Source organism: Mustela erminea, chromosome 3, assembly GCF_009829155.1.
Source record: "Mustela erminea isolate mMusErm1 chromosome 3, mMusErm1.Pri, whole genome shotgun sequence".
In the NCBI taxonomy this organism is placed as follows: Eukaryota; Metazoa; Chordata; class Mammalia; order Carnivora; family Mustelidae; genus Mustela; species Mustela erminea.
The window spans coordinates 105156693-105169436 of NC_045616.1; the positions used below are offsets into that span (position 1 = coordinate 105156693).

The window sequence follows — 12744 nt, forward strand, 5'->3', positions numbered from 1 at the left end:
TCAAGGATGGAGAATCTCCCCTTACTGGATCAGCAAGAGAAACTTCCCTGTGAGGAAATGGTACCTTTGGCTCATTTATGCGTTCATTCTTTAAAAAGCATTTCCTAAACATCTATTATGTGACTAGGACTGTAGTGGGAGCTCCAGGTATAGAAAATAGAGCCAGATCACTTCTCTAGCTGCTTGTACTTTGGGAAAAGGCCAGGGCCCTTGTGTCAGGAGATCTAGCCTGTATCAAGATCCTGGAGATACTTGATTTTCTTTCTTTCTTTTTTAAAGTTAAATATATATATTTGTGTGTGTGTGTGTTTTAATTTCTTTTCAGCATAACAGTATTCATTGTTTTTGCACCACACCCAGTGCTCCATGCAATCCGTGCCCTCTCTAATACCCACCACCTGGTTCCCCCAACCTCCCACCTGATACTTGATTTTCTGATAAAAAAGAAGTTCCTTCTGTGTTCCTCCACAGGAATTCTTTTGGGTAACTGAACGTTCCTCAAGTTCACATTCCCAAAAGTAACTCCCAGATATCAGGAATCTCTTTTGCTTCTAAAGGTTTTTGTTTTTTCCCCAATTAAGATGTTAGGAATAACGTGCTTTCCCCAGTCAGCAAGACCAGCTATATAATTTGTGGGGCTCAGAACAAAATGAAAATGAAGAGTCCTTGTTAAAAATTATTCAGAATTTCAAAACAGCCCCAGGTCCCATTCTGAGCACCAAGTCAGGTCATACACTCAGCAAGCCAGCCCTGCTTACCTGTGACCACCAGCATGCTCACCCGCCACAAATGTTGAGAAAGCACATGCAAAGCTGGCAGAAAGCACAAAACTGGGACTTCCGGGAGCAGCAGCAAGGATGCTATGTTGATGGGGATCTGGAGGCTTCCACTGGGGTGAATGGTCATGGTCACCCAGGGAGGCAGAGCCTCTCCCGCTCAGACCCCCAGGGGGTGGTGGTGAGTTTGTGAAATGATCAGTTCTTTTCCAACCAGACAGAACACCCCCATTGCTGTTAACCAGGTCCCACTTAAACCAAGAAAGAAGCTTTCTCATCGTGTTTCCCTCTGGCCAGGATGGATGGCAGAAAAGAGAAATCTTGGAGTTTGAGAGGAGTGTGTGCATGCGTGTGTGTGCACGCGTGCGCGCGCGCGCGCGCACACACACACGTGTGTTTCCTCTACTCCCTCCATCTCTTCTCTCCTTTCCTCAAAGAATTCAGCCTGTGACCACTAGAGGTCTTTTCTTTTCACATGGTAGCTGCTGAGCAGTTTGTTCGGCTTTTTATTTATTCCTACGTGAGCAGACCCACTACACTTCTTGCATATAAACAGTGAAAATTACAACATAAAGGACCCATTATTCCTTCTTTTGGAGTAATTCTGCTGCTGGCCAAAGCCTGGCTCTTTTTACAAGGAAAGAGAGGACATCTCTGCAGGTAATTCTACTGTTTCAAGGTAAGAGATTTGGGAGGTTTTATTCTTTGTGATCCATGATCCTCTAAGAGAAAATGCTATCGCTTCTTGAACAATAGTTTACTTTTAACGCTTTGGCTTAAATGAGTCCTGGGATTGTGGGCTTGTGTGTGTGTGTGTGTGTGTGTGGTGGAAAATCTACCGTTGTCAGAACTGCAGGCTGCCCCAAATGCATAGATACAGAGTGCTTGTTATTTCCAACGGCTTGATTTGAATTTGAAGTGGGGGGGAAAAAGCAAAAAACAAACCAAAGAGCTCAAGTTGCTTGGAATTACCTTGAAAAGACTGCATTGTCTTAAGCCTTGTTTAGAGAACTTCCGTGCTTCATTTAAAACATAATAATAAGAAAAGGGGAAAGGGTCCTAGTCCCCATCTAGAGAAAGTGACCATTTTTTGAAAGAAACCACTATTTTTTTTATAAGGACCTGCTCAGTGTGTCAGAGTCCACCAGTCAATCAAAATTACTTTTACCAGCTTGTTCATTTCTTCCTTCTAACTACCACATAGAAAAATACAGCTCAGTACCTTACAGCAGGATTTGTAGAGCAATGTGACTGAAGTTTGGCCAAGTTACCTGCATTTGGCCGTTAATGAAAAAGGACAGTGTTTTACATCTGTCTGCAAGCACCCCTTTTTTTCCTGCCCTGGTGTCTAGCCCACCTTAGCACCAAATCGGTCAGAAATCACACCATTGTGACCGATTGATTAGTGAAATGGCATGAGACGCCAGCCGCAGGTTCGTATTCAGGAAAGGCTCCTTTTTGTCATTTATATTAAATAACAAAGCAAAAAAAGAAAAAAAAAACAACCCTCTTTGTCACATAACGATAGAATGATAGAATAACATTATGCCTTTCTGACGTTTATCCTTTTTTTAGTAATATCCTCAACATGGCAATCCACCTCTTTGCTCCCTGCCCCCTTCCCTTTCTATGAGTTTGAGACCTTACTTCCATCTCCACCATATTCTAAATGTTTAGAAAGAGAGAGAGGAGGGAGGGAGCGTGATGCACTGGCCGCTCAGACACTCCTCTCCCTGACATTGCTCAAACTTTATAGCGGAGGAGCCGGATCTCCCAGTCCTGTCGGCGGCATGGAAGAGCCTGAGAGCTGCACGGGGGCAGCAGGGTGGAGGGATGCCCTGCAGTCCGGGCTGCTGAGAATCCCGCTCTTCCCATCCCCGGCAGACACCGTGTAGGTGACATATATTTACTACCCAAGCAGGAGGCAGCCACTCATCTATAGCCAAGCAGCATACCAGGTGCCTAGATGGGAAACTGCTTCTTAAAAACAGAATAAATACCAGGGGGACCTGCATCTTAAATCCCAGAGAGAAACTGTATCCGAGACGCTGGTTACAAACCAGGCAGAGTCACCTCGGCTCCCTTCGTTCGGGGCGGTTGAAAATGTAGCTAATGAATCACAGCATGAAGAGACATGGCTTGAAACTAGGTCAAACGTGTAAAAATAAGTGCAATCATCGCAGACACTTGGCTGATGAGGGGCTACTTAACGCCTTGAGTGGCAGGGCTTATTTGCCACATAGAACACTCTTCAGCGATCCGCGACAATCAATCCTCTTAATTAATTCAGCCCATCAGTATGGAGAGAGGTCTCGCACACCTGGGAGAGCACTGAAGCTCCAAAGGAAAACAGCCAGGGTTTCTTCACTGTGTGATGGCAAGACAGAAAAGAGAAACCCAGTGTCATGTGATTAATATTAATTAGCGGGGATACTAGGTGATTAGGATCAGAAGAGAAGCCCTCCCCAAATCATTTGGCTCCTTTGCCTTAAAAAACCCACCATCATCATACCCTCATACTGATAAGGCCAAGAATTGGGTGCACATCACTCAACTTAAACATATCTATTTAACCATCCCTAAGGCAAACACACCTACACACACACACACACACACACACACACACACACACAGAGTCAAGCCCCCCGCAGTGCTGAGTGGACCAGGAAGAGGCTCTCGGTTTGCCCTGCCTTGAAAACCAAGTAACCAAGGGGCAGAGGGGCCTGGTTGGTGCGGATGCGTCCCCCACTCACCTGAGATTGTGGGAGGGATGAGCTCACAGAAGGAGGGAAGCAGCTAACTTTGGGAGCTTGCTACCTAAATGCCAACATTACTACGCGGTACCAGCTGGTGACACGTTGCTATAGTAACTTCAAATAATGTGCAGGGCCAAAATAAAATAAAATATAGAAAGCGCCAAGGAGAAGAGATGAAGGAAAGTTTTCATACCGAGGGAGGCGGTTAGGGAGATGAGTTCTCTCTCTCAGACCATTTATCTCCTTGGGAGACTGAGAGTGGCCAAATGCCATCGTCCGGTGGCTTCTCCATTCACCCCCACGTCTGCCATGTGGTTATGTAACAGATTTAATGCTTGGGTGGAACTGGCACTGTCTGGGTGGCGGATCAGGACCGGAAGTGGGAGGCTGTGGTGTTAGGATCAACAGGGACTCTAAAACCCCTTCATCATGGAGCTTTGTCGGGCACTTGGAATTCTAGTGTGTAGGGATCTTTGGGGAAACCAGTGTATTGTTCTGTCTTAGCAACCATCCCATTCTGGGCACTGTGCTGGGTGCCAGAGTGCAGCAGGGAGTGGGATGGATAAGGCCGGGCTCCAAAGGGTTTACACCTGTTTCGCCAGGATGTAGAGTGTCAGAGTGGGGGCCTCGGAGCCAGCCAGCCTAACGTCAAACCTTATCTCTATCTCTTCCTCGTTATGTGACCTTGGGCAGGGTCTTGTGCCTCAGTGTCCTCATCTGAAGAATGGGATAGAAATATTCCTTACTTCATACAGTGTGGGTGAGGATTAAATAAAAAAGCACTTAGAACATGGAAAGTCCTGGATAATGATCACCTATTATTTTTACTGTCATGGTTGCTAACTGTGATCTAGAGAAACTATGCAGATTAGCTCATTGAGATTCCTGACCTGGGTGAAGAAATGATGATGTCACCTACCCATGACTGGCTGTGGACCCATCAAGTGCTCCCAATCACAGCTCAGTGCTCCTTGACTCTGAACGTGCCTTGATTAACAACATGCCCAAAGTCCACCTGTTAAGTAAATTAAATGTGAGCCTCTTGGACCGGGGCATGTTGGGAGGTTTCTTTTATTTGGGGACAGTTGCCAGCAGGTGGGAAGAGTGACAACAATGCCCAACTTGTTCAAAAGCATGAAATACAACGGGCTTCATCAAAAACTTATTCCCCCAGCTGTTTGGTCTTAGGATGTGTCTGTCTCTGTGTGCAGTGGCGTTCTTTGGTTCCCTGGGGATCCTGCTGTGTGATAGAGTAAACCAAGTCACCCTCTTTCAGGGGAAGCTTCCTGATGGGCACAGATCCCAGGGTTTCATGTGGCCTGCTCCATGTCAAAGGCACAACGTCACAGGAAAACAGAAAAGTGCCACTTGGTTGCTGTATATTCTGGATATGCTCTGACACATTCCATCTGTACAATATGACAACTGTTGTAGAGTTAGCTGCGTGCACTCCTGCCTGGTGCTGTGGGCATTAATGATGGCTCAACTACCCGGCCTCACTAGGGCCAGAACTACAGGTATCTCCTCGGACAGCTAGCTTCACTGACAAGGAGCAGGAAAGGAAGGATAAATGAGGCTGTTTTGAATCAAGGCTGGAAGAGGAAACTGAATTGGTAACATACTCTTCCTTTGAAACTAACACATTCTGATCCTTGTTGGAGCCTATGCATGTGGCTCTGTGGTGTGAGGTCACTTTAAATCTTCAAAAGGATACAGTTGATCCCAAGGAGAGATGGAAGGCAAGGAAATCCCATTCATTCATTCCTTGTGCTCAAGACTCTGCATTCATCCTGTTCCTGACCCATCTCAACAACTTCATGGAGTCAACTTTATGCCTATTTTACAGATGAGGAAATTGAGACGTATGGATGTCAGGCAGCTTGCCTAGACAGACATTTAGTATATGATGGAACAGGAATTAAAATCTGGATCTTTCTAACTCCAAAACCTGTGTTCTTTTCCTAAGTGCAGTGTGTCTCCCATGTCAGACCTGTTAGCTCTACCTGGGAAGAGATTTTTATCGACTTATTCATTGTTCTATCACCAGAATCTAGAATTGAATTTGCACTTAGTGAGGACTCAATAAATATGTGTTAGATGAGAGACTGACTTTATTATAGTATTCCCCCATCTCTAAATGAATATTATAGGGACCACTCCACACACAAACTCTGAAAAGTTAGGGTCATGGATAGACCATCTTTGCCTTAGGAGGGCTTGAAAGTGAAAGAATTTTTGTTCTACTTCTGAGTATACTCCATCTTAAATTACATTAGATCAAGCCAGAGTGAGATCATTCTTTCACACATTCCTTAATTCAACAAATTTTTTTTGAGCACCTATTATATCCCAGGCTTATTTCTAGTTGTGGGGGATATAACCAGGAATGAGAGTAACAAAAATTGTTCTTAATGAGCTCTCATCCCCATTGGTTAGAGGGCCAGGGATGGAGAAACACACTAGAAGTCAGTGAGTACACAAGTAAGATTATTTTAGGCAGTGATAGCTGCTAATGACATAGCCCCAAGGAATGAGATAGGGATAGAGTGGGAAGAAAACCATTTTCAATAGGGGAGATAAAGGCAATCTCTTAGAGAGCTGGCATTTGAGTAGAAATCTGAATGATGAGAGTCAGTCATGCAAAAACCTGGCAGAACAGCATTCCAGGATAATTGAACAGCAGATTCAAAGGCCCTGTGGTAGGATGTGCTTAGAATGCTGGAGGATCCAAAAGAAGGCCAGCATAGCTAGAAGGTATAAAGTGAGGGAAGATGCTGTATAAGATGAGGTCAGAGAGACAGGTAGGAACCAAATCCTGGGAGCCCTTGGAGGTCAGGGGTAAGAGTTTGTCTTTTCCTTCAAGTGCAAAAAGAGGCCATTGATTTGGGTTTTAAAAATCTCTCTTGCTGCTGAGTGTTTCAAGAACTCCCCTTTAAAGAGGCAGTTTCCACATCTTACCACACAACCCCATCTCCAAAACACTGTACTGGACTTGTTCTCAGGACCAACATTGACTCTTCCTTGTTCATGGTAGTGTCACCACACTTCAGCAAATGCTTCTCAGCAAATGGCCATTTTAGAGCAGACTCTAGCCCTCCCTGGGCAGGCAAGAGAGTAGGGATTTTAATTTTATGTGGATCCTATCTGTCTTCAAGCTTAGTGGGCTTATCTCCCTGTTGTTCAGAGTTGAATCGAAGGGAGCCTGCTCCAGTGGCGCCTAGTCTCTGATTAAAGCCATTTGCATTTTTGGAACCTGAGAAACCCACTTGCCAGGAAGGGGCTGTCATTTAGGACACCCCAGTTTTTAACTGAATGGAAGATGATTTTTTCTAAACACTTCTAATAACATTTGTGGAGGTGTGGGTGAGGAAGTTCGTAAATGTCATTTTGAGAAGAATAGTTTCAGAAACAAGGATTTATTCTCAGCACATATACCGGTGATGACCCTCCAGTCTTTGCACCAAATGCCTCAGGAAAAGCTGTGCAAAAAACTCTGTTTGGAGTCCTGGATAATACGGTTTTGTCCTCAGTTCACTTCTCCCTGCGAAATAGCAAAGCCAGGAGCATCACTGGGATGTGGGCTCTGGATGAATATTCCAAGCAGCCCCTCATCTTCTCTTGCAAACATTTACATCAAGGTTAAGTAGGACACCAAGATCAACCTTCAACAGAAAAACATATCACAAAAGAATATTATGTCTCGGGCAGAAGACACTGTGGGCTACAAGACAACAAGAACTATCATTTAAAGGGCCAAGTGTGTATCAGGCAGCATGCTAAGCCTTTTACTCATCCATCAGTAAGGACTTTTTATAAGATTGTGGCAAGGGAAGAAAAAAACTAGAAGAAGGAGAAGGTAATATTAGTTGGACATTTATGAGTCAGACACTGTGCAAAAAAGTACCCCGATGGTCACGATGCCACGTGTTTTGAGCACTCACTCTGGGCCAAGCACTAATATGCTTTATCTCATTTTATCCTCCCAACATTCAGGCAATCTTGATAAAACCATGTGGACTTTACAGATGGAAACCAAGAAGCAGAGAGGTGACATGACTTGCCTAGCTAGATCAGCTTGACCCCAGAATGCTTTTGCTTTCTTTAGAAAAAAGAAAAAGACATTGTCTTATGAACATGATGTAATCTTACTAATGGGAAAATTAAGCAAAGCCTCGAAGTACAATGAAGAAAGGAAAAGTGTGTAACATTTTACCTTGCTGTCCTCCCTGCTTAACTAGCCTTGAATGGGGAGAACATTCGACATTCCACTCAATTCAGTGAACGTCTCAAATATTAAGAAACATTCTAGAAATGTCTTGTGCTTATACTAAGAAGGATGGATGGATGGATGAATGGATGGGTGGGTGGAGCTAGCTTGGCAGGTTATACAGGGAGATAGGCCAGTTGATACGGGTAGACACAGAGTTACATAGACAGGATCTGCTGCCTTAATGACTGTACTCTATGGTTTATGAGTCTCCCATGATTGTAGCCTCAACTGAGGATAACTGCTCCATTTTCTGCATTGCTTAGGGTGTTGAAGACCAAGATGGGTTCAGAGTGGATCATCAATGCCACACGCTAGGAAAGTTATCTGGTTTCCCATAGCAGCAGTTTTCCTGGAAGGCACTGGACAGGGCATCCTAAGTTCTAGGAGCAAATGCCAGTTCTCTTCAAATGCCCTGGAACTTTGGACAAGTTGCATGATCTCTATGGCCCCGCTTCTCTTGTCTCTGAAACAGAGTACTACGTATATCACTCTTGTTTCTGGAACATAGTACTACGTATATCCCTGTTGTGAGGATGAAGTCGAAGGCATGTGCAGGGCTCCTGGGTAGGGCCTGGCTCACCAGCTGCACTCAGCAAGCCTTCTTGCAATGCTCAGCCCCAGCCCTCTTTCCAGTTTACCAGAACAGTTCGTTGATCAGCTGGGGAAGTGTAGAGTTAGCTTTCGGTTGACTCGTGGAGGATGATTTAAACCTCCCTGTGGACCTGGAGAGCTGCATTGCGGGTGACGATTTATACATCTCTCCCTGCCCTTTGTTTCCCTTTACAGAGCCTCCACGTCTGAAGGAGAGGAGGGGCGGGCAGAGAAATGTGTTCCCAGACAACCCGGCAGCCCAGAAAGAGGGTTTTCAGGAGGGTGGATTATTTTGTGGGTAAAAGGACTGCTTTAGTTTACCTGTTGTGTTTACTTCATGAGGAGTGAAGAAGGTCTGTCTCTCACATTGTGTTTCCAACTTCAAGCCCAACTTTCCCAGCAGGACTCTCCTAGCACCTCCCCAGTCTCCTCCAAACAGATCTAGCTGTCCCTGCTGTAAGTGACCTGCTGGTCCAGCCTGCTCTGCTCCTTGGGTCCTAGGAGGATAATAATGGACTGGGTGTGTGTAGAGGTGCCTCTTTGCAACACCTCCTTGATTGCTCAGCTCCACAGTGCTCAAATGAAGCAAAGGCATACTGATGTGTAATTCCTAATCCACATTAGGGAAGGATTTTCTCCCTTCCCAGACAGTTCTTCACTCCACACTCATAATCAATCAATTAGTTAGCAAATATTCACTCAGCACCCATTATCTGGAAGGAGCTATATTGGCCAACTACACACCGAAAGTCTAGGGTATAAGGAAGAACATCTATCTCTCTCTCTCTTTCTCTCTCTATATCCATCCATCCCTATAGTAATTCTCAACTAGGGCAATCTGTCATATTTGGGGGAGAGGGTAAGGTTGCCTAAAGGCCAGGGATGCTACTAAACACCGTATAATAATACACAGGCCAGCCCCAAAAAGAAACACTGATCCGACTAAAAATGTCACTAGTGCCGAAATTGGGAAACTCTGATCTGTACAGAGATATACATTGTGATGCCGGATGACAGGCACAAAATGAGTGCTATAAGCAAAGTCTTCTCTAGGCTTGTAAGAAGTGGAAATGACCTTTGTGGGTAGGGATGATCCGGGAAAATTTCACAGAGCATGTGGGGGTTTGAGGAACTAATGTGATTGAAAGAGACTAAGATAAAAATGGGAAAGGACATCTTAGATCTATAATAGAAAATACATTTCATTTTATAATTTGATGAATTTGATTGATTGGTAGTAACTGCTTCAAGAGCTGTGTGGGAAATGATTCCACGGCCAAGTCCTAACTCAGCAGGAAAGAGTGTGTTGATTGATTAGTGATGTCTGTGCTAGGTAAGGGAAGGGGAGGGAGAGTGGTGAGGCTGAGAAATTGCTGTCCCACTTTTGTATGTGGAACAGGGCGAGGAAAGACGCAGAGGTGGAACTGTGCAGAGCGCTTCGGTACAGCCGGAGTTCGTAGAGGGAGATCACGAGAGAGATCTGGAGGGACAGGCTGGAAGGGCCTTGAATGCCAGGCTGAGGGCTTTGAACCTCAATCTGTCGGTAACGGGATGCCACGCAGGCACCTGCCTACTGGGTTGCCTTCCGGTCAGCTCCACTGACAAGGTCTTAAGAATGAAAGAAAGCTACCCAAAGCCCTCGCTCTTCATTTCTATAAAGAGAGTACTATTTCATCTGTTAAAGTTAAAACTGGCGGAATCATCATGCTCCGGCTTTTATGAGGCTGATTCCAATGATGAAAAAAAATCCTATGAAACTGAACTCAGAGAGAACTGTTTGAAAAGCTGACTCCAAGGGTTCCCATTAATGAGCTCCTGTAAAACCCTTTTAGATAGAGCATTCTTTCTGATGTCCTTCATGCTAAAAAAAAAAAAAAAAAAAAAAAAGCCTCAAGGAAAAGGGGGCAGAATGGAGTGGATGGAGTGGGAGACCATCCTGGGCCTCAGGTTCCAGCTGACCTCTGGATGAGGACACGGCTCTGCCTGCTGATCTGGTGTTTCCTGTCAGCCCCCAGCTCCCCCGACAGGCTGGCTCCTTAGGCTGTTTCCTTTCTATCCTGGCAATGATACCTCATTGATTTATTGGTTTGCAATTTTCCAAATGACATCATACTCCATTTTTTTTTTTTCATTCTTTCCCTTTGCTCACCTCCCTCCTTTTAAATTCCCATTTGTCCCACTTCTACTTCCCTGTCCTTTGGAATGGTAACAACACCTTCCAATTACTCCTCTGCAGTACGCATTCGCTGCCTGCTGACTCCCTCTCCCCGTCATCATTAATAAAGGTGACACTGCAGCTTGGCATGAGTGCAGGTCCTCCCCCACCTGCCCTCCCCACCCCTCTCTCAGAGCAGAAGTCTCCCCAGCCACAGAGCCCCTGCCTGTGACGCTTTCTTGCTGTATGCAGCTCCCACCCCAGTGTTCTAATCCACGCTCAATTAAAGAAGATCCAGTGACACAATAAAAATGCCATCCAGAGAGCTGGCCTGGTGGTGCCCAGATATCAGATCAACATACTACAACCCCATATCTACTAATTCTATCTGGAAAAAAAAAAAGATGTCACAGATGCCTGGACTGATTTGTTCTTTAAAACCCCTGCTGACGGGATGTCTGGGTGGCTCAGTTGGTTAAGCAGCTGCCTTTGGCTCAGGTCATGATTCCAGCGTCCTGGGATCGAGTCCCATATCGGGCTCCTTGCTAGGCAGGGAACCTGCTTCTCCCTCTGTCTCCGCCTGCCTCTCTGCCTACTTGTGATCTCTCGATCTCTCTCTCTCTCTGACAAATAAATAAATAAAAATTAAAAACAAAACAACAACAACAACAAAAAAAACGCCTGCTGACTCTTTCACCCTGGCAGGCCTGGAGAACTCCTAGCAAAAGTCTAATCAGAGTTAAAGCTTAGAATTAGAGAGACGATGGGGTGGGTGATCCTTGGGAGCCCTTGGAGAAGCCATGGACTGGAGAGGTTTTGTGGTTTCCCAATGGTCACACAGCTGCCAAAAGCGCCAGGGCTGCTAGAACAGCGCCAGCTGTTCTGACTGCAGTGTTAAATCAAATATACCATTCTTCCCTGCCTCCAAATGCTGGCCCTGACCTCCAAGTTCCCTACAAACAATGTGATGATCCTTTTCCTATCTCCACCAAGGGGTTGTCCTGATACCTAGAATAAATGGACCTCAATTAATGCCTAAGGCTGTTGCTTGAGAAGTACATGCTCTATCTTCCTCACCACGTAGGTTTCCGGATTTGGGGAAGAACAAGCCATTGAACACAAATTTAATCTTTCAAAAAAATTGAATGGGTATCTCTATCACCACCGTTCATCCTTGCTTTGATCGATTACGTGCTGAGCCCAGCATCCAAATCAGCATCAAACTGAAAAACCAAACGATTGATCACTGAAGTCACTCTGCGAAATGAAAATTGTCTGAATGTGCCTCAGGGCAGGAGCAGGGTGGGATGTGGGAGGTTTTGCTTATGACGCTTTTCTCTGAGATCTCAAACCGACAGTCTGTGGCACTCACAGGGTACACAGGAATGGTTTGTTGGGCCGGCCTGGTGTTTTTAAAACATGTGACTTCTGTGCCAATAAGACTCAAAGAAAAAAATAAAATAAATAACAATAAAAAGGAAAAAATTTGACTCTTGGGTCAACATTTAAAAAACGAATTGTTGGAAGACTCAGAGATACCATTCTGCATCCCCACATGGCAGCACTGGGGGCCACCTCCTGACGTGAACAGGCCCGTGAGGGGTGGATGTGCACTTGACTGATATCCCAGGCCTGGCCTCATTCTAGGGTGACCTACACTTCCTGGTTTGCTGGGGACTTGTCTGGTTGTAGCACTTAAGTCCCATGTCCCAGGAAACTGCTCTTACCAGGACAGTTGGTCACTCCACCTCATTTTTGTGTTTTGTTTTGTTTTGTTTTATTTTATGTCCTTGCCTGGTTCCTGTGGGCATGTACACATATGACCTCTTCCCCACCACTTCCTTTGAGTCCAAATGCCTCCCCAGAATGACATGCAAGGCTGCCCAGAAACTGAATCCTGCTTCTCCTCACCTCCCCAACCTACATGCCAAATTTATCTCCTCTCCCTTGGTGTCTGCACAAGTGAAGGATGTCTTCTTTTACACACCATGAAGTCCAATTCATTTTTCATGACCCATGCACGGGCCATTCCCTCCCTCAGGAAGCCTTCTCTGGTTCTATCTGATGCTCTTCTGCCCCATTCCATGGCAATATTTAGCATCCCAAAGTCTAAGAACATCTTGGGAGGAACTCCTAACATTGACATTCAACTCTCCTTCTGCTTGTAACATGGAATCATAATCATATGTCCATGTG

At 45.3% G+C, this 12744-nt stretch overlaps 2 protein-coding genes across 7 annotated transcripts in view; one reads left to right on the forward strand and one right to left on the reverse strand.

The window, feature by feature from the left end:
* The window catches only part of DOCK2 (dedicator of cytokinesis 2), a 409502-nt gene that overhangs the window by 92187 nt on the left and 304571 nt on the right, over positions 1-12744 (reverse strand). The gene's annotated exons all lie outside the window — the stretch shown is intronic.
* INSYN2B (inhibitory synaptic factor family member 2B) overlaps positions 1240-12744 on the forward strand; it is a 116243-nt gene continuing 104738 nt past the window's right edge. Inside the window, exon 1 of the mRNA XM_032337055.1 lies at positions 1240-1455. The gene's annotated coding sequence lies outside the window, so the exon portion shown is untranslated. The remainder of the gene's footprint in view (positions 1456-12744) is intronic.